Consider the following 20779-nt stretch of genomic DNA (forward strand, 5'->3'; position numbering starts at 1 on the left):
ACAGGACACGAAGGCTGCAGCCGCTCTGCTGCAGATTAAAACCTCAGAAGCACTAGCTAATTTTATCAGACAAGAAAGTAATACAAATCCAAACAGGGAGAGTGCACAGACAGTTTAAATACACTGAAGCATTTTCCCACTGCATAGATTACAGCAGGGCTCAAAAATGATCTTTGAGGGAGGGGGCGACTGCACACATAAACACAAAAGTCTATGCATTCTTTTCTCATTCTGGGCCATTTGATGATTGTTTTGTATTTTAAGCATGAGTAAATGAAACCCCCCAATTTTTTTATATAGCAAAAAAACAAAAGCGTCCTATATTTGTGTTCGCCGTTATGTGGGCTCACGGCTGTGACAGTCACAAAGAAGTTACTCTGTTTCTACTCTTTCCACAGCGCGACACTAAACAAACAACTTTGTGTGGTTCATAGTTTTTAGGAGAGAGAGAGAGAGAAAGAGAAAGCAAAAGAACACTTTACCAAACCTCACCCTTTTGGCTAAAGTAGATATCAAAAGTCAAGAAAGTGGGTGGAGGAGACTGGAGCACTGCTTGGTGAACCACAACAGTATGTTTTAACATAACACTCACACAGCACCAAGTCTTAAAAATGAACTAGCCTTATAAAGACTTCTGTTTTCTCTCTTCTGAGGTTTTATGGTTACACGTTCAGCGAACAGGTACAGGAATACGGTCACGTCCAGCTTACTCGATCAACCTGAAGACTGGACTATTCTGATCTTGGGTCATTGTGAGTGCAGACAATAGACTGAAGTCATGGTTGCGTGTTTTTGGTTTTGATTTCGTTGGTACTTCAGGGTGACCGGCAGGGAATTTATTTTTTATTTTTATTTTTTTTCATGATGTGGTTATGACTCGACTGCGTGACAGCAAGAAATGATAATGTGCTGGCATGGTGGTCCATATGCAAATGTAAAGAGAGACCCAGTAAGGGATCTTGGCAGTACAGCTCTGCGGTGAAAAATGTTGGGACGCTGCGTAAAAAGTTAATGAAATCAGAATGTCATAATCTTCAAAATCATTTAAAACCTCGCATTTAACTGAAAACCGACTTGGAAATTTTACTGAGAATTAAACCAAACCCATAGTCATTTGACTATTGCCCTGGAACCAGGAGGGCAATAGTCAAATGACTTGCTTTGGATCTTTCTGTCTAAACAGAAACCTGATAAACCTTCACTGCGGGTGACGAACAGTTAAAAGGTTCACTTTAGTGCTTTGAAGAACATTTACTTACATTTAAGCAACTACAGCTTAGCATATAAGTATTGAAGAGACTGATGTGGATTTATGGTGTTGTTTGTGCTCATTTGACCAGCTCTCGCTATGCTGTGAGAGGGATTGTGGGAAATCAACCAATGCAGAGGCTACAAACAAAACTTTGCCCTGGGTAGAATACTGATTGGTTGCAAAGAAAGGGAGTGACAGCAGAGTTCAGCATGAAGACAGTGTCTGCAGTGGACAGTTTCAGTCTCATCTCACTATAAGACGTTGTTCTGTCTGACTTCTATCTTCTCTGCAGCATGTACTGTCAGAGCCATGAAAACCAGAAAACCGGCCTGCATCGACACTGGCAGACATATCCTTGTGCTGTCAAGACAATCCCACTTTCTTTGGTTTTTTTTAGGTGTTTTTTCTGATAACCTGCAGCTATCAGAGCATTTTGTAGCCAAACTACTGCTTACCTGGACAAAGAATGCACATATTTAACAGCTATTTTGGATGAAACAGAAACCACGGGTTATGGAAAATGTTTTAAGAGCTGCAGATACCAACAGGGAATTTGGCAAGTGTGAAAATGTGATAAAATGCAGTCTCAGTGGGGGGTTACTTATTATTAATATGATATTCAGCTTAATGTCTGAAATGTAAATGTGCTTAATTCTCTATGCTGCAGACAGACCACTAGAATTTCTCTCTTTCCTTTATCATTCTCAGGTTTCTGTCTAATCTCAGTCTCCATTTAGTTCTCCATTGTGAGGTTAAAGCTCTTATCTATATAAGGCTCCACACAGTGAATAAGCTCATCATCTGCATATATACCTTTATAAAATATGCCCATAAAGTTCCACTGCTCACCATTTAATTTTTTGTACTTCTTTGGAGTTCCATATTACTCTGCTGTTATACTTAACTTTCATAAAATCCTAGGGTTTCATGTCCCCACTTCCATCATATATGCCACTCATCTGTCACCTGTTTCTTGCATCACATTCAACCGTACGTGTCATCACATGGTGCTTTCACCTCACTTTCACCAGTTGCCAAACTCATGGTCATAGTTAATCAAAGAGGAGCAGTACAATTTTACTCGTAAGACAAGCGCTTTAAAAAATGTAATATGATTCAAACAACAGCAGGAACACACGCTCAAACTCAACGAACCGCTGCATAATTACGTCCAGCATTAAAATTTAAGCAGTGACACACTACACTGTTGCGCACAAAGCTGCAAGGGAAGCTCCAGAAAGACAGGAGTTAAACATTTAACTATTTCCAGTGAGAACAAGCAGAAAATGTCCTCTCTCCAGCTACACGTGTCTTTGTGAACTCTACAAATGTCGACTCCTGGGTTGGCTATCGCTTTACAAAGTCCAATTTGCATAACGTTGAGCTTTCCATTGTGTAAAGGCAGCTCACAGTGGTCCCAGTGTCTTTTATGATACACAATGGCTTTTATGAGAGCTAACTCAAGTCCTTTTTGGCATTAAGACCGCATTACTCATACACAACACACGCACATGGGCAACATCAACAAAACTCATTCACGGCAAACAGAATCTCCCTATCGTCATACAGCCGCGCGGATGTATCATGTCTTTGTTTTTACGGAACCACAGTCACTTCCGGCCCAAAGACGCCTGCTCTGATCATGCTTTCTGACAGAGTCCTTCCTCTTTCAGAGGGCTGTCCTGTGATCCACTGAGGCCCAATCGCAGATTATCCGCCCCAGCTGCCGGAGCGGTAGAATGGCTTCATTATATGTCTGAGGTGCCTGATGAGAGAAGCAATGTAGAGAGTGTGGTCTTCTTTATCAGTGACCTTTGCCAGAACACAGCTCCTTAGTGAGAAACACATCTGATTAAAGCTGTTCTCACACATAAACTCCGGAAAACACCGGGTGAATCAGGTCGGGACATTTTCTGAAGTTGTCCTTTCTCACATTTACAAAGAGATGGTTCAGATCAGCTGTATTCTCATTAACAGGAGCTCCCAGAGTGAGTGAAGCCAACAGCATAGTGACTTAAACCTGCGTTCTTTCTAATGTGGATGCCAAATAACATCCAATCCTATAGAAGCTCTTGGTGCTCTGTGTTTATTGGTGTGTTTTCCTGGTTTATTGGTGTTTATTGTATAGGTAAGGTGTACTTTATTAATTTAGTTACTGGTATTTTAGGCCTTTGGCAGATAGGATAATGTGGACAAACAGAAAAGTAGAGAGACGTGTAGTTAGTTCAAGGTCTGGAGCAGAGTCAAACCCAGGCTGCTGCAGTAAGGACTTCAGCCTTTGAGGTGCCCCTCTGTGAGGTAATGCAGTGCATATGTGATCTACAGCCACGCTACAGGCACTGTGTGGCAATACTTGGTCACACATGTGCTACTAACATGCTGTTGGTTAGCATGTTTGATGTTTAAATACTGTAAATCTGCGAGAGTACTAACAGCTGCCGATGAGCTGTAAGCAAAAGTAGAGCTGAGGCTGATGGTAATGTCGTTAATTTTCTTAAATGCAAACTCTCAGGACGTCAAATTCTCAACTCAAAGTCCAAGTTTTTCTTAAGTAAATGGTACTGAGACAAAACAAATGCTGTTGCTGTGTGAGGAAGAAACCTCCCCATCACAAAGTAATTAGCAGTAAGGAGCTAATATATTGTATACCTGATGGTGGGAATCTTGAGAACCAGTTGTATTTAAAGTAAGAGAGTATTTTTAAAGCAAATCAACATAAATTGATCATTGACTGCAAACAAACAGGCAAAAAAGGAGACACACATGGGAGGAAAAAAAAAAAAGACTTAATCTCCCTCCTCTTCAGTGAGAGGAGGGCAGAAACATCCAGCACAGTCTCTGGCACAGACTTCAGAAGATAAATAGCAGACATTTAATGCTTTTTAATTACTCACATACAGTAATTAGTTAGCTCAGGGATGTACCTCCCCTGTTCTGGCTCTCCCATTCACGCTCTCTCGCGCGCGCTCTGCTCACCCACTCCAGCTTGCCCAGCATGATGCAGGCTTGAATCGCGCACCGCAAACACACATCGAGACTGGTAATTACACTGCTTAGATGGTAGTAATGACAGAGCTCGCAGAAGAGTGCAGCTTCCAGCGGAATGAGTGCAATCACTCTGGAGGAGGAGGTGCTGCTCACTGGTATGTCAAAGCAATGCAGGCAGACCTGAGATCAGAGTGAAATGTGACCGATAAGGAGGGATGAACCAGACGTATGCTGGCAACAAGAACAAAGACGAAGGGGCTTCTGATGATATAATAACAGGAGATAACTCGCCAAAAGATAAAAACAAACTCTCTGGATATAAAACATCTACAACACTTACAAACAGTGCAAACAACACTAGAGTGTGAGCTACATCATGGGGTGGTTTGACAAACAGATGGTGAAATGTATGACTGGCGGACAGGAGCAGAGTACAACATCTGGCATTCATGCCACCACGACTGCAAGAGAACAGGTCAGGCAAGAAGATGCCAGGTCTCGACTGACCCCAGGTTAGTCATTATTAACCTGATATGATATAGAAGTTAAACAAAACATCTACAGCTGATCTGAGACAGTTTGACAGCCCTAAAATGAAGCACAAAAACATGATACAAACATCTTTGTTAATTACTGGTCCTTCACTATCACATAACCTGCTTTCAGATAAGAAAATAAGGTGCAGTCACATATGGACAAGAGGAATGACTCATCAGTAACTCGTACATATTAAGAGAGATTGAGGAGATTTCTGCACACTGTCTTCTTTACTACAGCATCATTTATCAACTTATAACTTTTGAGTGTGTTCAGCCTGAAGCGACTGAGTCATTGAAAAGAGGTGGTGACAGAGAACGTAAGCTCTCTGTCACGTATTTATATATCATTTACAAACTTTGTACCCTGGCTGACTAAATGAGGAACTGTCGTCGTCTGGGGTTTTTTTTTTGTCTGTGAATGTGTTTCAGACAGTGTTAATGGTGTGTGTTGTTTTGTACACATTTCGATGATCTGTACATGTGGGTGGAGTTGCACATTGATGTATTGTTGATTGTTGCCACCTTTGCCTATTAGAGGTTAGGTCCTGGTGGTGTTTTACATGACTATTGGAAACACAGAGGAAAGCCTTGTCAGTTTCTTCTTATTGCCTTGTAATAGCAAATACTTTATATGTGTAAGTATGAGAGCTGAAGTTCTCATTCATAAGCTGACACTTACATGGCTGAGCACTAGGGCTGCACGATTTTGCATAAAATGAGAATCTGGATTTTTTTGCTTAGAATTGAGATCACGATTCTCTCATGATTTTCTTTTCCAGTATAAATATTTATTGCGCTTATTAACTGCACATCAACTTCGTAACAGTTGAGACTGAACATAAAAACAATAAATAAACATAAAAACAACAAATGTCTCACGTTTTGTTGTTGCCGCAAAATGTTGTACTGCTTGTAATTCCGTCTCCACCGTTGCTCGACGCTGCGTGTATAGAGCAGGTAGTGCAACAATAGAAAAATAGTTGCGGGACGGCACTGTGTAGCGTTTGTCTAGGGTGTTGATCATTTTCCTAAATCCCTCGTTTTGCACAGTGTTGATGGGAGCCATATCTTTGGTCAGGTGATAAGTGATAGCCTCTGTAATTTCTTTGTGCCTGCGGGAGTTCGACGGGTATAGGGAAGCGCTGTATAAGGTTCCCGTTATTGATGTTTGGGTGGTTGACCGGGACGGATTTTCTCCTGTCACTTTCTCGTCATCCCTGACGTGCTCTCCGTTGTTTTTTCCCTGCCAATTTTAGCAGCCAGCTTCTGTATCACGTGGTATAAGGCTCCGCCCTTGTCATTTGTTGAGCAGGAAGAGTGAGCGCTTGTATTCATGCAGATTACGTCCCGGATCAAAATGCGGTACAATCGTTGTCGTCTTTTTTCTCTCTTTTTTTTAAAAAAATTGTTGTCATTTGGAAATGAGATCGCACATAAGTATGAATTGAGATCGCGATTTTCTAACGATTAATCGTGCAGCCCTACTGAGCACCCATTAAATGGATTATTTAGAGTTGAGCATGTTGGTTTTCTTGTTTGAAAAAGTATGAAGTGAAACTAAACTGAATGAATTTTTTGATGTAGGGAAAACAAAAGTGTGTTGATGCTGACCCGAATTTATTGACCTTTACTTCATTAAAAATTCAACTATGATCTTTTTTCTTTAATAATTAATGACCGACAAAAAATTCTAGGGTGTTTGGTGTGAACACGAAGAAGAAGCATGGCCTAAAGGGCAGTCAGAGGATGAATTGAGGGGCTGCACTATAAGATAAACAGGCATTAATTTTGTCATGCAAAGCAACTCTTACAGAGTCCAAGTATAAAAATGGAGCTGGATATAGACGTAATACATCCACTTTAAAGGTGGCTTTGGTCAAAAATAACAAGCCAATAGTAAACTCTTCAATAAAAAGAAATCCTCAGTGGATTTCAGAAAGGTTGGTGCCATTAAAAAGGGAGTGAGTGTGTGTTCAGTGTGTGTTCAGTGGACCGGACGGCGCTCTGCAGTGGAGGAGTCAGGAGGAGGCTACAGGATGTCTGCAGGTGTCTGCCTGCAACTCCCTGTTGAGACTGAAGAGGCAACCTTCTTTCCCTCCACAACAACAGATTTGATAACCAAATTTGATGTTGGCATACGTGGCAAATGGAGGCTCTGCTTCTGACAAGGCAGCACTGTCAAAAACCAGCTGTTAAAGATCCACATTCTCCTACAACAGGAAACATCCTCTAAGAAATAAATGTAAATCCAGCCTTGTTGCTCTGATATTATCCCAACAGACTGCACCCCATGACCTATTCCAAATTAGACCTATTCTTTACAGAGAAATCACATTCTTAATGTGAACCAGGAAACACTAAACAACAACAATACTTTCAAGGAAACACTTTAAACAACACTAGCATTGCAGCACACCAGGCTGGGAGGAAGCACACAATGAATACCTCTGACTCCGGTCTGTGTTGGGCTCATAGGTCCGTTTGAGTTATTTGTAGGAGACATCTCTATCTTACACTGAACTTTACTAAGCTGCAGCTCTTTCCTCTCCACTCACTTTCCTCCCCCAACCCTCTCCTGACCCCACTGTCATTGTCGCCATTGATTTCCATCTACTTTGCTTTTGCTGAATCCCGCTGATGTCGCCAACGTCACTTCCATCTGCCTGTCTGTCCGTCAGGCTGCTGTCCCAGGACACTAAAGCAGCTCGTGAGGCCGAGGAGGAAGAGAAGCAGAAAGACCGGGGGTTGGGGTGAAAAGAGCTAGATTCATTTAGCACGCGCGCACACACACAGGCACTGACGTAATGAGTCTAATGATTTGCATCCAGTTGGAAGATCACAAATTGCAGCCCACACCGCGATTCATCATTCACTGGTTTATCTGTGGTAGTGGTGAGAAAACGCAGCTGAACAGAAAGCTGAAGGGATTGTGCAAAAATCACAGAAGGGAGGTCAAGATGATTATGAAAGTATTCACATATTGCATCACTTGATGTTTCAATTGCCACTGCTGCAGAAAAATTTTCTATGAAACAGCACCGCTCATTTCCACACAGAACATGTTAGTTCCCCTTTCACTCAGTAGTCAACTTGCCAGGAGCTGATGATGACACTGATGATGATGATGATGATGATGATGATGATGATGATGATTCAGTGAACTGTTAAAGGGCATTTCAGGAAAAGTCCCTGCAGGAAAAGGGTCATGAACCTCAGATGCCAAGTGGAACTACGACAGCCTTTCTTAGCAAAAGCAGCTGACTTAACAGCTGTACTGAAAGATACAAGCACACTGTACCATAGTCTCTGCTTCTACATGTAGTTTCATGCAAAAAATCTGCCGCGTAATCAACATTTCTCAAAAGACACGTCATTTGATTTAGTCAGTTTGGGCTCTAAAACATTTTCTGTTCGCCTTAGGTTGCGCACTTGAAGATTAACTGATTAATCAAGAATAAAGACTTAGCTGTAGCCCTGGCACTTATCACTTTTCTGGGAAATGTTAGATTCATTTAATTTATTTAACTAAATGTGTGAATAATCCAGATTCTTAACCGCACTGAAGATAAGATTATATCAGATTTATTCACAGTGAAGTAACACATTCACAGATATTAACAGGATAACTACAGCGTCCATTAGAGATCGTGAGAATGTCTGTCTCCTGTAAGAACAATTATGAGGCGGTGTCATGTGCAACACAGAACCGAGTGCAGGCAAATAGCTGCGGGCACACTCAGCACACACACACATATCCTAACTTATTTACGTTTCTTTCCATCAAAATGTCACTAATAATATTTCTCCCTGATGAATCCACTGCACTTTTCTAACTATTTAATGTTGTCTTATGCTGTGTAAGAAGATCTGATATATGTGTAAATTGCAGCACGATGAAAAGTACATGTCAAGACTCAACTATATATTTTAAGAAAAAATTAGCCTGAGCAGTAACAAAATTGAATTTATGTTAGAAAAGGCTTTGTGGGTGAATGCAGACAGCTCGGAGACAAATCAAAATGCTTCCTGAAGCTAACAAAACAAAAGAGCTATAAATCAGATTCACACATTCATGACAACAACCAGAGTGAAACAGAGCAAAGCAGCTGTTACAGAAACCAGAGAGACGGCTATGGGACACTTCAGAGTGTATTCTGACAGTGGCTGCATGTGCAGCCCTCCTTTATGCAAGCAGAGTACATGTCAAGTGACCTGCTTTCCATTATCAGTACAAAATGCAGATGAGGAAGTGCTTTATCTCCTAGAGAGCAGTGCAGAGCCAACAGCTCCCACCTCCACTGCAGAAAAATATTGAGGTTATCAAGACAATTAACCTCTGATCGAGTCTTTAAATCTCACTTTGCTTATACCCAAGAACTATGTTCAAACTCAACAATGGCTGTACAACCGACACAAACATCCATTGACAGTAAACTGTTTCAGATGGCTCATGAATGTTTAGCTCAAGAATCAACATTATAAAAAATTAATTACCCATGCAGATACCCATCACCATTCATGCTAATTTTACCTTTTTTGCCCTCAGCTGTGCAGGCGAAGCTTGTGGTGACGTCTGACGTCACTGTGCAGGCAGAGGCGGCCCGATTTTTCACTCTGTACAGACAAGGCACAAACATCTTATTAAAAAATGATACCAACTTCTGTTCGGTGTTACATAATTGTAAAGTTTCTTTTATAATGCCAAACAGGTGAGCCTAACTTGTGGAATAAAATGTGGCACGGTGTTTTCAGCTTTTTGCATGTCATATAATCTGTGTGTGGTACTGATAATGTGTGTATGTGTAGCTGTAATCAGTTCCACGCTCATCAGAGCATTCACACAGACTTCGTCTATTGTTTGTGAGGAGTACGAACAAAGAGGCTCAAGGCGGTCTATCTGTATTGTAAACAAGCTGGCAGACTCCACAATCAGTCGTTATGGTACAATAAAAAATTATTACTTAAAGTGAAACCATTGTTTAATGAACCCATGTTTGTAATTGACTTCTTGGATAGAGGAGGGGAAATTATGCTGGATGATTGTTTTGCAGAAAAGCACAGCGCAGTTTGTGATTTTTTTCCCCACATATAATCAGATTTATACAGCTAAATGGAAAAATGTTCCCAAGTACAGAGCCCTGCATCAGGGATACAACACGGAGGAGTGAGGAAAAAAGAAAACTAAGACAATATATCAGCTATATTTGTATGCTAATGAAATATTTGCTTTTATTGGCCATATGCGTCCCATGGAACAGTTTCTTTTTTCTATTTAGTTAAGTTTGTACTTTCAATCTTGAAGGCACTTACTGCTCGGCTTTGTCAAAAGGAAGAGGGGTCAAGTCTCCACTTATTTTAGTGTTTTAATGATTAATTTTGGCTTAAAGCTGAAAAGTATATAATTCAGATTTTTACAGTTATCACTGAACTATAACAGTTTGTGATGTATTTCTTAGTCACACAGGCCTGGAGACTGGTCAGTGACACGCTTGCTGAAGGTTGCTGGCTGGAAATATGGTGCTGTTCCCAAACCCTCCTTGTGTCTGCTTTGGTTGACAGTAGACTGCCTCGGTCACCTGGTGGAAGGCACCAACTTGCCTGCAAACACTCACCACACCATCTGCTCCCTCAGCAGTAATGAAACTGAACGCGCGTAACATAAACCAGAAGCAAAGATTCTGAAGTAAAAGTGGTGCCTCACCAGTGAAACCAACATGGTTCCAAAGGCACACTTTTAATTTGAAGGTGAACTCTTCAAAGTTTTAAAGCTACTTTATCGTTGAGTGTTTGCAGACAGGTCAGTCTCATTCACTACAGCAATCTGCTAGAGACCAAAGCATCACAATGAGGTTTCAGGTGCAGCACCGACCGATTTCACCTAGTGACTGCCAGCAACCATGATGCAGTCTTCAAAGAAGTTTGTATACACACAAGCACGCAGGTATGCAAATACATTTAAAAACATCATTTAAAGTAGGCTTTGCAAAATTCTTCCTGGAAAAAGTTCTTGATCTGCACAGAGCCGTAAAGAGAAACAAACACACATGCTCCCTGACTTGATTAACTTCACAATCCACCTCCATCCTCAACCTCTGTCTTAAACATAGATGGAAACACAGAAGATAAGTGGAGGCAAAGTGAAGGAGCTTAGTGCTCTGTGATTAGAGGCTAAACAATGAGAAGGAGGGCCCTTGAAGTAGGACATAAAGATAGGGGAGAAGGGGGGCCAGAGAAGCAGCAGACATAATGTCCTGAGGGGCAGGCCCATTACTGTCTGGCAAATACAGTTCTGATCAATAATGATCAATCAGAGTACACTTATCCTGCCGCACAAAGCATAATCACACTGTCTTTGGCAGTGGGGGAGAGCAGGGGTGGAGCAGGGTCAGTGATTGCATGAGCATCTATTTTACAACAACAGTGAGGGTCCTTAAAGCTAGCAGCGTCAGCACAGATTTAAAGCTCAGGCTCCACTCCACTGCACTGAAAATGAAATTAAACTCAAAGTGAAAACTTCCCAACCATGGAAGACTTTGCACCGCAGACCCCTGAAAGTAATTACACCTGCCTGTCAGTGTAAGACACTGTACACACACACACACACACACACACACACACACACACACACCCGCGCGTGCACCCTCCCTCTCTCTCTGAAGGACACATTATAGCAGTAAAATCAAGAAAACACTCTCCCTAACATCTATGCAGAAGCATAGAATGAAAACTAGCTCTATGTTTACTGAGTACGCCTACACGTACACAGCTATTCACATTAATTTTATTCACAACTGGAAAAACAGCAGATTTATTAACCTTTTAATTTCCATTTTAACTTAAAAAAATACATCCATGTGAAATAAACAAAGGAGTGAATATTTGGAAAACTTAAAGACAACAAAAGTCATCATCTTCTTCATCTGACAAAGTTGTACTGTTGTCAGAATGTTTCAGGGAACAGAGCTTTATTTGTTTTTCAAAAGTAATCTCACTTTTTACTGCAGTAAATTACATGAAATTTTATGTAAAGTTTGAGGAGAGGTGGAAAACATGAGCTGCACCACGTCGCATCACAGCAGGGAAACAAATATGATGACACTGCTGCATCAAGACCCAACCACTGTGGGGGCTTTTTAAACTTTCTTTGTTAAACCAGACTTTCTGCCTCAGGCTCTGCACATGCTCACATGGAAGGGAGCATTTAATGCTTTCTTGTTACACAGTAAATGGACCTATTGAGAGCGGCATAGTACAGTCAGAGACATTATCAGAGGACAAGTAACAATGACCTACACAAACACAAACACACATTTCGACTGTCACTTATTTCTAACACACTTTAAAATTAGTACATAAAAAAGGCCATTTATGTCTAAAACTTTTCCACAGCTTAATGAAGCAGTCATGGGAATCTCATACGCCCATTCGTAGTGCAGTCCTCTTATAAACCACCTGCATGCCACAAAACACGTTAGTGAAAGGAGATGGCTCTGCTGCATTGTGTGGTCCAGTGGTCCTGATGAATGGCTGTGTCAGAGCAGAGCACGCTGCCGTAGAAGTTCAGAAAATCCAATGAATACCATGGATGAAGACAAATGACCTCGGTGGCCCCCACAAGCACCACATGTTCACACCACTAACCCTTCACATGCAGCAGAGAGCAGAGCTGAGCTAAGAGCAGGTGTTCACAGGTCCCTGCTGACCGAGGCTTTAGTTTTGTATATCTGCACGAACAGCAGTGGAGTGACTGTCTGCTTCTGTGATTGCTGCCAGAACAGGCCTGATCCCCCTGTGTGTACGTCTGTGTACATATGTTATGTTTTCAGGACAGTGGGATACAGACTTCAGTGTGAAGCTATAAATAAATAAATTCTGCTACAGACATTTCAGAGAAGAACAAGAAATTTTACCTGCAGAAAATGTGCAGCAACCACTGATGGCATTAAAAGAGTGTGTGTGTGTGTGTGTGTGTGTGTGTGTGTGTGTGTGTGTGTGTGTGTGTGTAAGCCTGCACCGTCATTAGTATTATGTCGTGATTAAGATGGGATTAACACTGATGCAATTTTGCTGCGTCAGTGTTCCTTCAGAGTTAAGCCTACTGCCGTTTTTACTGACACTGAAACATCATCAGTGTCTGTGCACATCGCTGCTCTTTTTCCACACCTGTGCATCAGATAATGTACAGAAGTTTTTCCCCACACTAGCCTCTCACTGCAGAAATTAACAGATTACCTAAAAATACCCAATATATATATACCTTTAATATAAAATAAAATTAATAAGGTGAAAGGTGAAATCAAGTTTTTTGTTAAAGCATAAAGATATTAATTTCTTTTGTATCCTACTGGTTTCTTTAATTCATTGATGTGTTTCACATGCATTTTTCCTTGTGGCGATAAATATTATTTGAAAGTATATAACTGGATGTGGTTCAACATTTCTGCTGGTTTAATGCCACTTTGAGGAAGTTGGAATTGCTTATTTTGTCGGTTAGCAATAGAGCTGGGCGATAGAACGATAACGATATGTATCGCGATATAACTTTTTCTCGATAGAAAAATGAAACTATTGCGATAGACCTCGCCGCTCTTGTCCTCTTAAAAAAAAAAAAAGAACAGCCAATCCAAATTAAGTAGCGCAGAGCCGAACCAATCACAGCCGCAGCGTCACGTCACGTGACTTGTTACGTACAGCACAAGTGCCAAGCCGCACATGTGTATTTGTTTGGGAAGCAGCCAGCCACCGTACCGCCCGGGTAATGGAGGAAATGAGTGTGCCGACTAGAAAAATCAACCGAGCGTGACTACGAAGAGAAAACAGATGATGGTTCCAATGCCGGAGAGATTGTCGAACAGAAGAGCCATAGAAGTTCCGTAGTGTGAAGGTATTTCGGCTATTTCAAGTCTGACAAAAAACAGAGTAGCGTGCACTGTAAATTGTGCCGAAAGCAAGTCTGGAAATACAATAAACTGGTGCATGCGCTACGTCCACACGTACCCGGGTATTTTTGAAAACGCAGATTTTTCTATGCGTTTGCACCTTTCGTCCACACGTAAACGGCGTTTTTGGTCACTGAAAACGAAGATTTTTAAAAACTCCGGCCAGGGTGGATATTTTTGAAAACTCCGTTTTTGCATTTACGTGTGGACTAGAAAAACGGAGAAAACGCAGCGTCAAAGGTGTGCGCATTTTTTGACGTCACACTGTGCGCCACGTTATTGTTTCGGTGAAATGAATTTCTACAATACTGTTACTGTTAATTCTACTCTCTGCAGTGTTTAAATGCTTACATATACACACAGTTACTGTCCTCCACACATACGACTCGGTTCTGCTTCTATGCCCCAGCTTTGTTTACTTTTTCCCACCGAGGCTTCTAGACTTCTGATTGGCCAACATTTCTGCACGGTTAGGAATCTAGCGCCACCTGCTGCTTTGGCATGTTCATAGCAGGTTTTCCTTCATTTCTGCCTTTATGTGTGGACGGGATTATTTTTTAAAACGAAAACGGAAAATCTCCGTTTTCAAAAATACCCGTGTACGTGTGGACGTAGCCTCAGTCTCTGACTGGAAGCGCTAATTCGTCATTCGGCTTTTGTCAGACTAAAGTAACTGTTAAAACTGTTTGAAAAGCTCAGCTATACAACAAGGAGAGATTGAGAATTTCCTTTTAGTTCTCAGTTTATTTGATATTGACAAAAGTTAGTCAATTTTGTCTGTTCTTCTGTAAAACAAACTAAGATTTATTTTTAGAATTAATATTTTGTTTCTAAGTGGAATTGACAGTTTAGTCTGTTTCGTTTGTTCTATTTTGAAACTTAAACGCTTTAGCGGCTGCCTTTTGTGTAGTTTGCAATATTTGCCTTTATTTATCTGAAAAAGTCTCATGTTCCTTAAGTACATCTACCCTGTTGAACTTATTATGGGAAATAAATATTTAAATAAAAACAAGCTGCTGATTATTTCACATTTTACTTGTGAGCAACGGCACATTTAAATCTTACAAATATAGTTATTTGGCTTATATCGTGATAGATATCGTTATCGCCTGAAATGAAAAAACCATATCGTGATATGAAAAAATCTTATATCGCCCAGCTCTAGTTAGCAAGCAATTATTTAGCTTAGCTATAGCTAAAAGGAAATACTTTTTAGGCTTTTAGGCTTTTCCCAGTCAGTGCCATCATCTACATTGCTCATACACTGTAAAATATCTAGATCTAATATCTAGATTCCAGAATATTGTGTGTACGTTTTCATGTTTACATATCAAACAGGAGCCTGAAATGTGTAATGAGCTCACATGTTTCAGGACAGGGAGGCCCCCTACAGAGAGGGTGGACAGCCCCATTCACACTCTAATGCTTGGGAGGGGGAGACATGGCAGCTTCCCTTTTGCATCTCTGTTCCCATGCATGACCCCTCTTGTCTTCCTCTGCTTTAATTAATTCACATTAAAATGAAGCCGTGGGTGAGAAGAAAAAAAAGGCAAGAAAAAAAAAAAGGAGCCTGGTTTGGTTCCTTCTTCTATGTGTCACACGATAATGATGTATGGCTCTGTCCCACTGTCTTAAAAAGATATCACTGCATATGACAAATACATCAGGGTGAGAGCTGGGCTGATCAATCAGCATTTAATCAATACGAATCTGAGACTGATGAGCCTCCCATGCAAATGTACCCATATGTATTTGCAGTGTAAGCGTGCTCAGTTTGCATTATTTGACACAAGCAGGGTATGACTCAGCTCACATCATGTCTAAGGAAATCCATCAATAGATTCAGGCTGTGACCATTTACTCAAAGCATTTTACGTTAAAAACACCCAAACTCTATCAGTCTTTCTTTCCATAATGTTAAATCATGAAATAAACTTAAACACAACCAGGGCAACTCTTATCTGGCATCAATTACCCTAACATCAACAATCAGGCTAAGTGATCACATGCAGGTTTAAAAAAAGAAACTTCAAATCACACATTTCTTAATGTCTAAGAAGTGAATGAAGTCCACAGACTGTGGGCTTAAAGTCTGGGCAACACAGGAGGAAAATAAGCGATGAAGTCATGTGTAATACACAGGGCTCCTTTTTACCAAAACCACTTGGAAATGTTGCTGTAGATGTTTAATCGCTATGCTGGTGCTGGTTGCTATAGGAACGTAAAGGTGCAACAGCGAGAAGATGTACAGTGTAGGCGGTCGGCTGCAGGCAATCAGGACACACAACCCGAGAGCAGAGCAGTAAATAATAAAGGCGCAGCACAGTAATGTAGATAACATGTCCATCAGCTGGTTCCACTCTCCAAAGCTGAAGATCTTTAAAGGCGCTGGAGTTGATCCTGTTATTTTATTATTTTACTATACTAAGACATGTTTTTTCCTTCCACTGAGGACTATATAGTCTGTCCATCTCTAACAACAATTTCTACATGAGCACCGAAGCAGGACTGCATGGCCTCTAAACTGTTGAAAAAGCCGAGTGGCAGAAAAGTGCACACATCAGCAGACTTCCAGGATCTGTTACTTGTTTTTGTTCCCATAACATAATTCAGCCTGGCAAATTCCTGACATTTTATAAGGATGGTCGTGAAGGACACAATCTTTAGTGGACTTAAAAGCCATACATCAAACTCTTGAGCTTGGCTTTTATATCTATAGCAGGGGTTGGCAACCCTGGAAAGGTTAACTGATGGCACGACCATAGCTGGACTGGCCATCGCGCCTTTGCCCGGTGGGCCGATGGTGATTTTTCATTTTTATGGGCCATTTTTATTTATTTATTTTTGTAACAGTATAAACAATGAAAGGTGGTGGATTGGCCAGATGCTGGTTGATGTGTAAAAATAACTCAGTTCTTTGGTGGTGGCTATGGCGGACCTGCCACAGAGGCCTGCAGGTGGATGAGGGAAAGGGGAGGCAGGAGGAGAGACCCGAGGCGGCCACCGGTCTGAGTGTCAGGTGAACTGAACTTCAGGTAAGAAGTTATGACCTGCAGTCTATCTGGATCAGATAAAAACCGAGTTTAGGTGGAGTTTATTTTCGTTATGCTGACTTTTTACAATCAGTTACAATAACTCGTACTGCGTACTAGCTAGCATGACAGTTTCTATACAGCTGGGTGGGTGCTATGATGTTACTGATAGTGAACTTTATTTTACTCATAAGGTTAGTTAGTAGAGTTGCCAACCGTCCTGTAAAAAACGGAATCGTCGTGCATTCAGAGAAAATATTATGCGTTACTTATTGAGTGAAAAGGAACACAGTTTGTCCCGGACTTCAGCTACAATGAAAAAGACACAAAGCTGGAGTTATTCTGTGTTTAGCTGCACAGCTGCCTCTTCTTCTCTCATCCTCTCCCTCTCCCTCTCCTGTTTCTACTTCAATCATGAAACTGATCAATGATCAGCTGATGCTTTGTCTCTTGTTTGTTTATCGCCCACTTGCCAGAAAGAGGAAACCAGCGGATGTCGCGCTAAACAACAGCAGCACGTTTAAGCTTGATCAGCTGTTGTTAGAATTTATTTAATATTAATTTCTAGTATCAGCTGATGTTTGCTGGAGCCACAGCTGTAAAAGCTGCTGGTCATGATATGGTTTGGTTATCGTGGTGAGAGGGAAACATGAAGATGAAACCAGGAGATGTCCTTACTGAATCATCAGAGCTGAACAGGTGATGGAGAAACAGGTTTACCTTTTAGGTGACATGATGAGTTGAAGGGAAGTTATGAACTGTTTCTGAGAGACAAATAACACCAGGATCCTTTTCTAAGTAGCTGACAGCTGGTAACTGTGCAGGGGCGGGTCTAGCAAAGTTTTGCCAGGGGGCCAGGTAGGGCATTAACAGGGAAAGGGGGGCACAAAGAAATACTGTTTCTTTCTTATTCTCATTTAAAATGTTTAGCTTTTAATAAATAATTATCTGAATCTTACAACCAAAGTTTTTATCTGATGTCAAAGATGTATAGAAATCATACATATACCAACAAGACAGTGTACATCACTGTCACAGCAGCGTTTGTTTTTATTCAAAGGCTTTAATACCTGGCGGGCCGGTTTCTAGTCAAAATGCCCGGGCCGATTTTTTGTCCCAGTCCATCCCTGGGCATGGCACGCAGTGAATTAATCTGAGAAGGTACATTTAAAAAAGTAATGGCCGGGCCTGCGGTGCACATCGCAAATGAGCTTGCATAGACACATTAGTTGTGCCGCTTCTTAATGACGGTATCTTAGCTAACAACCCCAACTACCAGATTCAACTTGTAATTGGCTAAAAATAACTTATCCTACTGGTGAGAGGGACGTTGCTAGCTGGCAGTTTTTTCAAGCGATGTTGAAATTTCCACATTCCGACACTTCAAATGCTTCAGGAGCTGTCTGCTCAGCGCAGCATCAGCACCAAAAGAAATACACGGATACATCTGTAGACTCAAGACTTGATCAAACCAGAAAGCTTTAATGAGCAGCTGGATTTGTCTCGCATTAACTGGCTGGAATGCACAGAGGACATCGAAATGCAGCTGATTGAACTGAAAAGCTCGACTCTGTGGGGGTCAAAGTTTGCAGAACTACGAACGCAGCTGGAATCCACAGCTGTGCGTGTTCATGGAGCTTGCATTTTCACCTGCTGGACATCACTACCTGACAAGTTTAACTGTCTTCAGAACATTGCAGAGGCCTTATTGACAGTATTTGGCTCTACATATCTGTGTGAGCAGATTTTCTCTCACATGGAGTGTCCTCAGGTAGCCGTCTGAATGCTGGACACTTGGAGACCTGTGTCTCTGAGTGGGAGACCAGAGATCACATTAACATGTGTATCCCTGTATTAACAAACATGCCATAGGCCCAGTTTATTTTTCTTATCGTTGTTGTGAGGAGACCATAAATAGCATTTGCATTTTCTGTTGTACAGTTCATTTGCTGTTATGGATAAAAAGTGTCTTTTTTCTGTTTCAAAATAGCTGATAACTATTCGCTGATAGCTGCCAACATCTGCGAACAAATATAATTCTAGAAAGTTGTTCTATATAGTGTGTAACTGTTAGTATAGAGCGTTATTAAATTTATTGCTAATGCAATCATATGGCACATTGACATCTGAGGAAATTTTAGATGGCACTCATCATCAGAAAGGTTGCCGACCCCTGATCTACAGTGTTTGAACTTGGTGACAAAATAACTACTGATAAAGAGCAGAAAAGTTTGACAGTTAAATCTTACTTCCTCATTAGAAGTTTACTGCAGGGATGTGCGAGACTAGTCGACTAGACATTCAAACCTGATGCTCTCCCCATCCACTAGCAGATGAAAATAGCTGGCCAAGCAAAATTGTCTTATTTTATTCATACACAACAGCAGTCGACTTTTGATTTTAAGATGCTACACAACTTTCATGCGCTTATTGCTCTGTGATGGAAAAATATTGACATGGAAAGTTAAACTGGGGATGTCCCTGTGAACTACTGTGTTATTGTAGTACTTGGTAGGCTATGGGAAAACAGTCAAATAATTGTGCTTAGGAAGGTCGGTAACTAAGTGAAATGACCCTGACGTATCTGTGCTGCAGCTATAATAAGAGCTGGTCAAACCCCTCAAACACTAAGTAAAGATGTTTCGCTTATTTTTTTAAATGAACTCATTCAGCAGATGATATACTGGACCATTTTTTATTAAAAATATAATACATAAATAAAAAATATGGCTGTCCCATAATACATAGTGATAAATCAAGACTTCATAACAAATACACAAAGCCTTGATTATACTTTCTTCTGCCGCTAGGCTCTGCTTTGATCTGAGTGACATAAATTTTGCAGTAAGACAATGAGTACATATAGATATAGATATATATATATAGATAGATAGATATAAATAAAATGCAGGCACATTGTGCGCTCTATCTTCTGGAAATTGCTGTTTCAATATGGTAGACATTCACATTCACACCATTAAGGAGCCTAGTGTAAGTGCCACCTGGCTCTCTGCATCGCCTTTCTTTTTTTCTTTATCGATGCTCCTTCACACTTTTCCATGACCTCTTGACATTTTCCATCAAGGTTGAGGTAACATGATTAGGGACAGACGCTAGGGGATCATTTTGAATACTTAACCGCACAAGACAGAACCAAAAGCCTCTGTGGGGTAGAGATGGCCTCACATGCTGCTAGTATCAGCCACACTCAGCAAACTAATATGAGATTGTGTTGGTTTACATTTCTACTTTACTTCCAAAGCAACAACAGAAAGTGACCTTTTCTGCCTTCTTTCTTCCTAACCATGTAACTGCAATCTTTAGCCCACTGATCACGGTGTTTTTTCCTGCAGAGAAGAGACGTTTTAGTTACAGCCACACATTGCAATAATATGACAACTAGTTTTACTGATTGGGATTTTATTTACCCAAGCATAACAGACATTTCTGTTTAACAGTCAAGACACATGAGCAAAGAGAAACCCTGTATATGTACTATAAGGTTACCTTCACTTTTAGCAATAAAATGAGTATGGCTTCTTAGAGAGACCAGCCTGCATGTTCAGTGCTCATCTCATGAAAAAGGAATTTTTTCACCACACAGACATTTTCTCATCACGCAGTCATTCTTTCAGCTCTTCAAGGCATATCATCTGCGTTGGTGGGAGCATCGATTACCATCTAGATCTTGTCAGCCAGCTACCTTTTTGTATCTGGTGGAGACCCGAGCCCTGTTTTGTCTGACTGTCAAACAAACTGCCTGATGCATCTCTGTGCAGTGACGTGCAGATCAGACACAAGATCACAGATTCTTTCATCCAAACTCAGGCCAGAAGGCAAATTCCTGACAAGACTTACACATGTTCCTCTGCTGTAAAGGGAAGATACAGGCTGAAACTCCACCATTGAACTAAAAATAGCTTCGCGAAACATATTGAAACATTGAAAGAGATTAATTTGTGTAAGGATAATATCTATCTTTACCCACCTAGGTTTTTTTCCCCTGCATACCCGAACACACACAAACAT

At 41.0% G+C, this 20779-nt stretch overlaps 1 protein-coding gene across 2 annotated transcripts in view; it reads right to left on the reverse strand.

Annotated features, from left to right (window-relative positions):
• sipa1l3 (signal-induced proliferation-associated 1 like 3) overlaps positions 1-20779 on the reverse strand; it is an 87783-nt gene that overhangs the window by 27317 nt on the left and 39687 nt on the right. The window contains exon 2 of one of the 2 annotated variants that reach the window (XM_005929988.3): positions 9311-9393. The exons of the other annotated variant lie outside the window; for it this stretch is intronic. The gene's annotated coding sequence lies outside the window, so the exon portion shown is untranslated. The remainder of the gene's footprint in view (positions 1-9310; positions 9394-20779) is intronic. 2 annotated transcript variants of the gene reach the window in all.

This window comes from Haplochromis burtoni, unplaced genomic scaffold (assembly GCF_018398535.1).
Source record: "Haplochromis burtoni strain Fernald_Lab_line unplaced genomic scaffold, NCSU_Asbu1 Contig_128, whole genome shotgun sequence".
Classification (NCBI taxonomy): Eukaryota; Metazoa; Chordata; class Actinopteri; order Cichliformes; family Cichlidae; genus Haplochromis; species Haplochromis burtoni.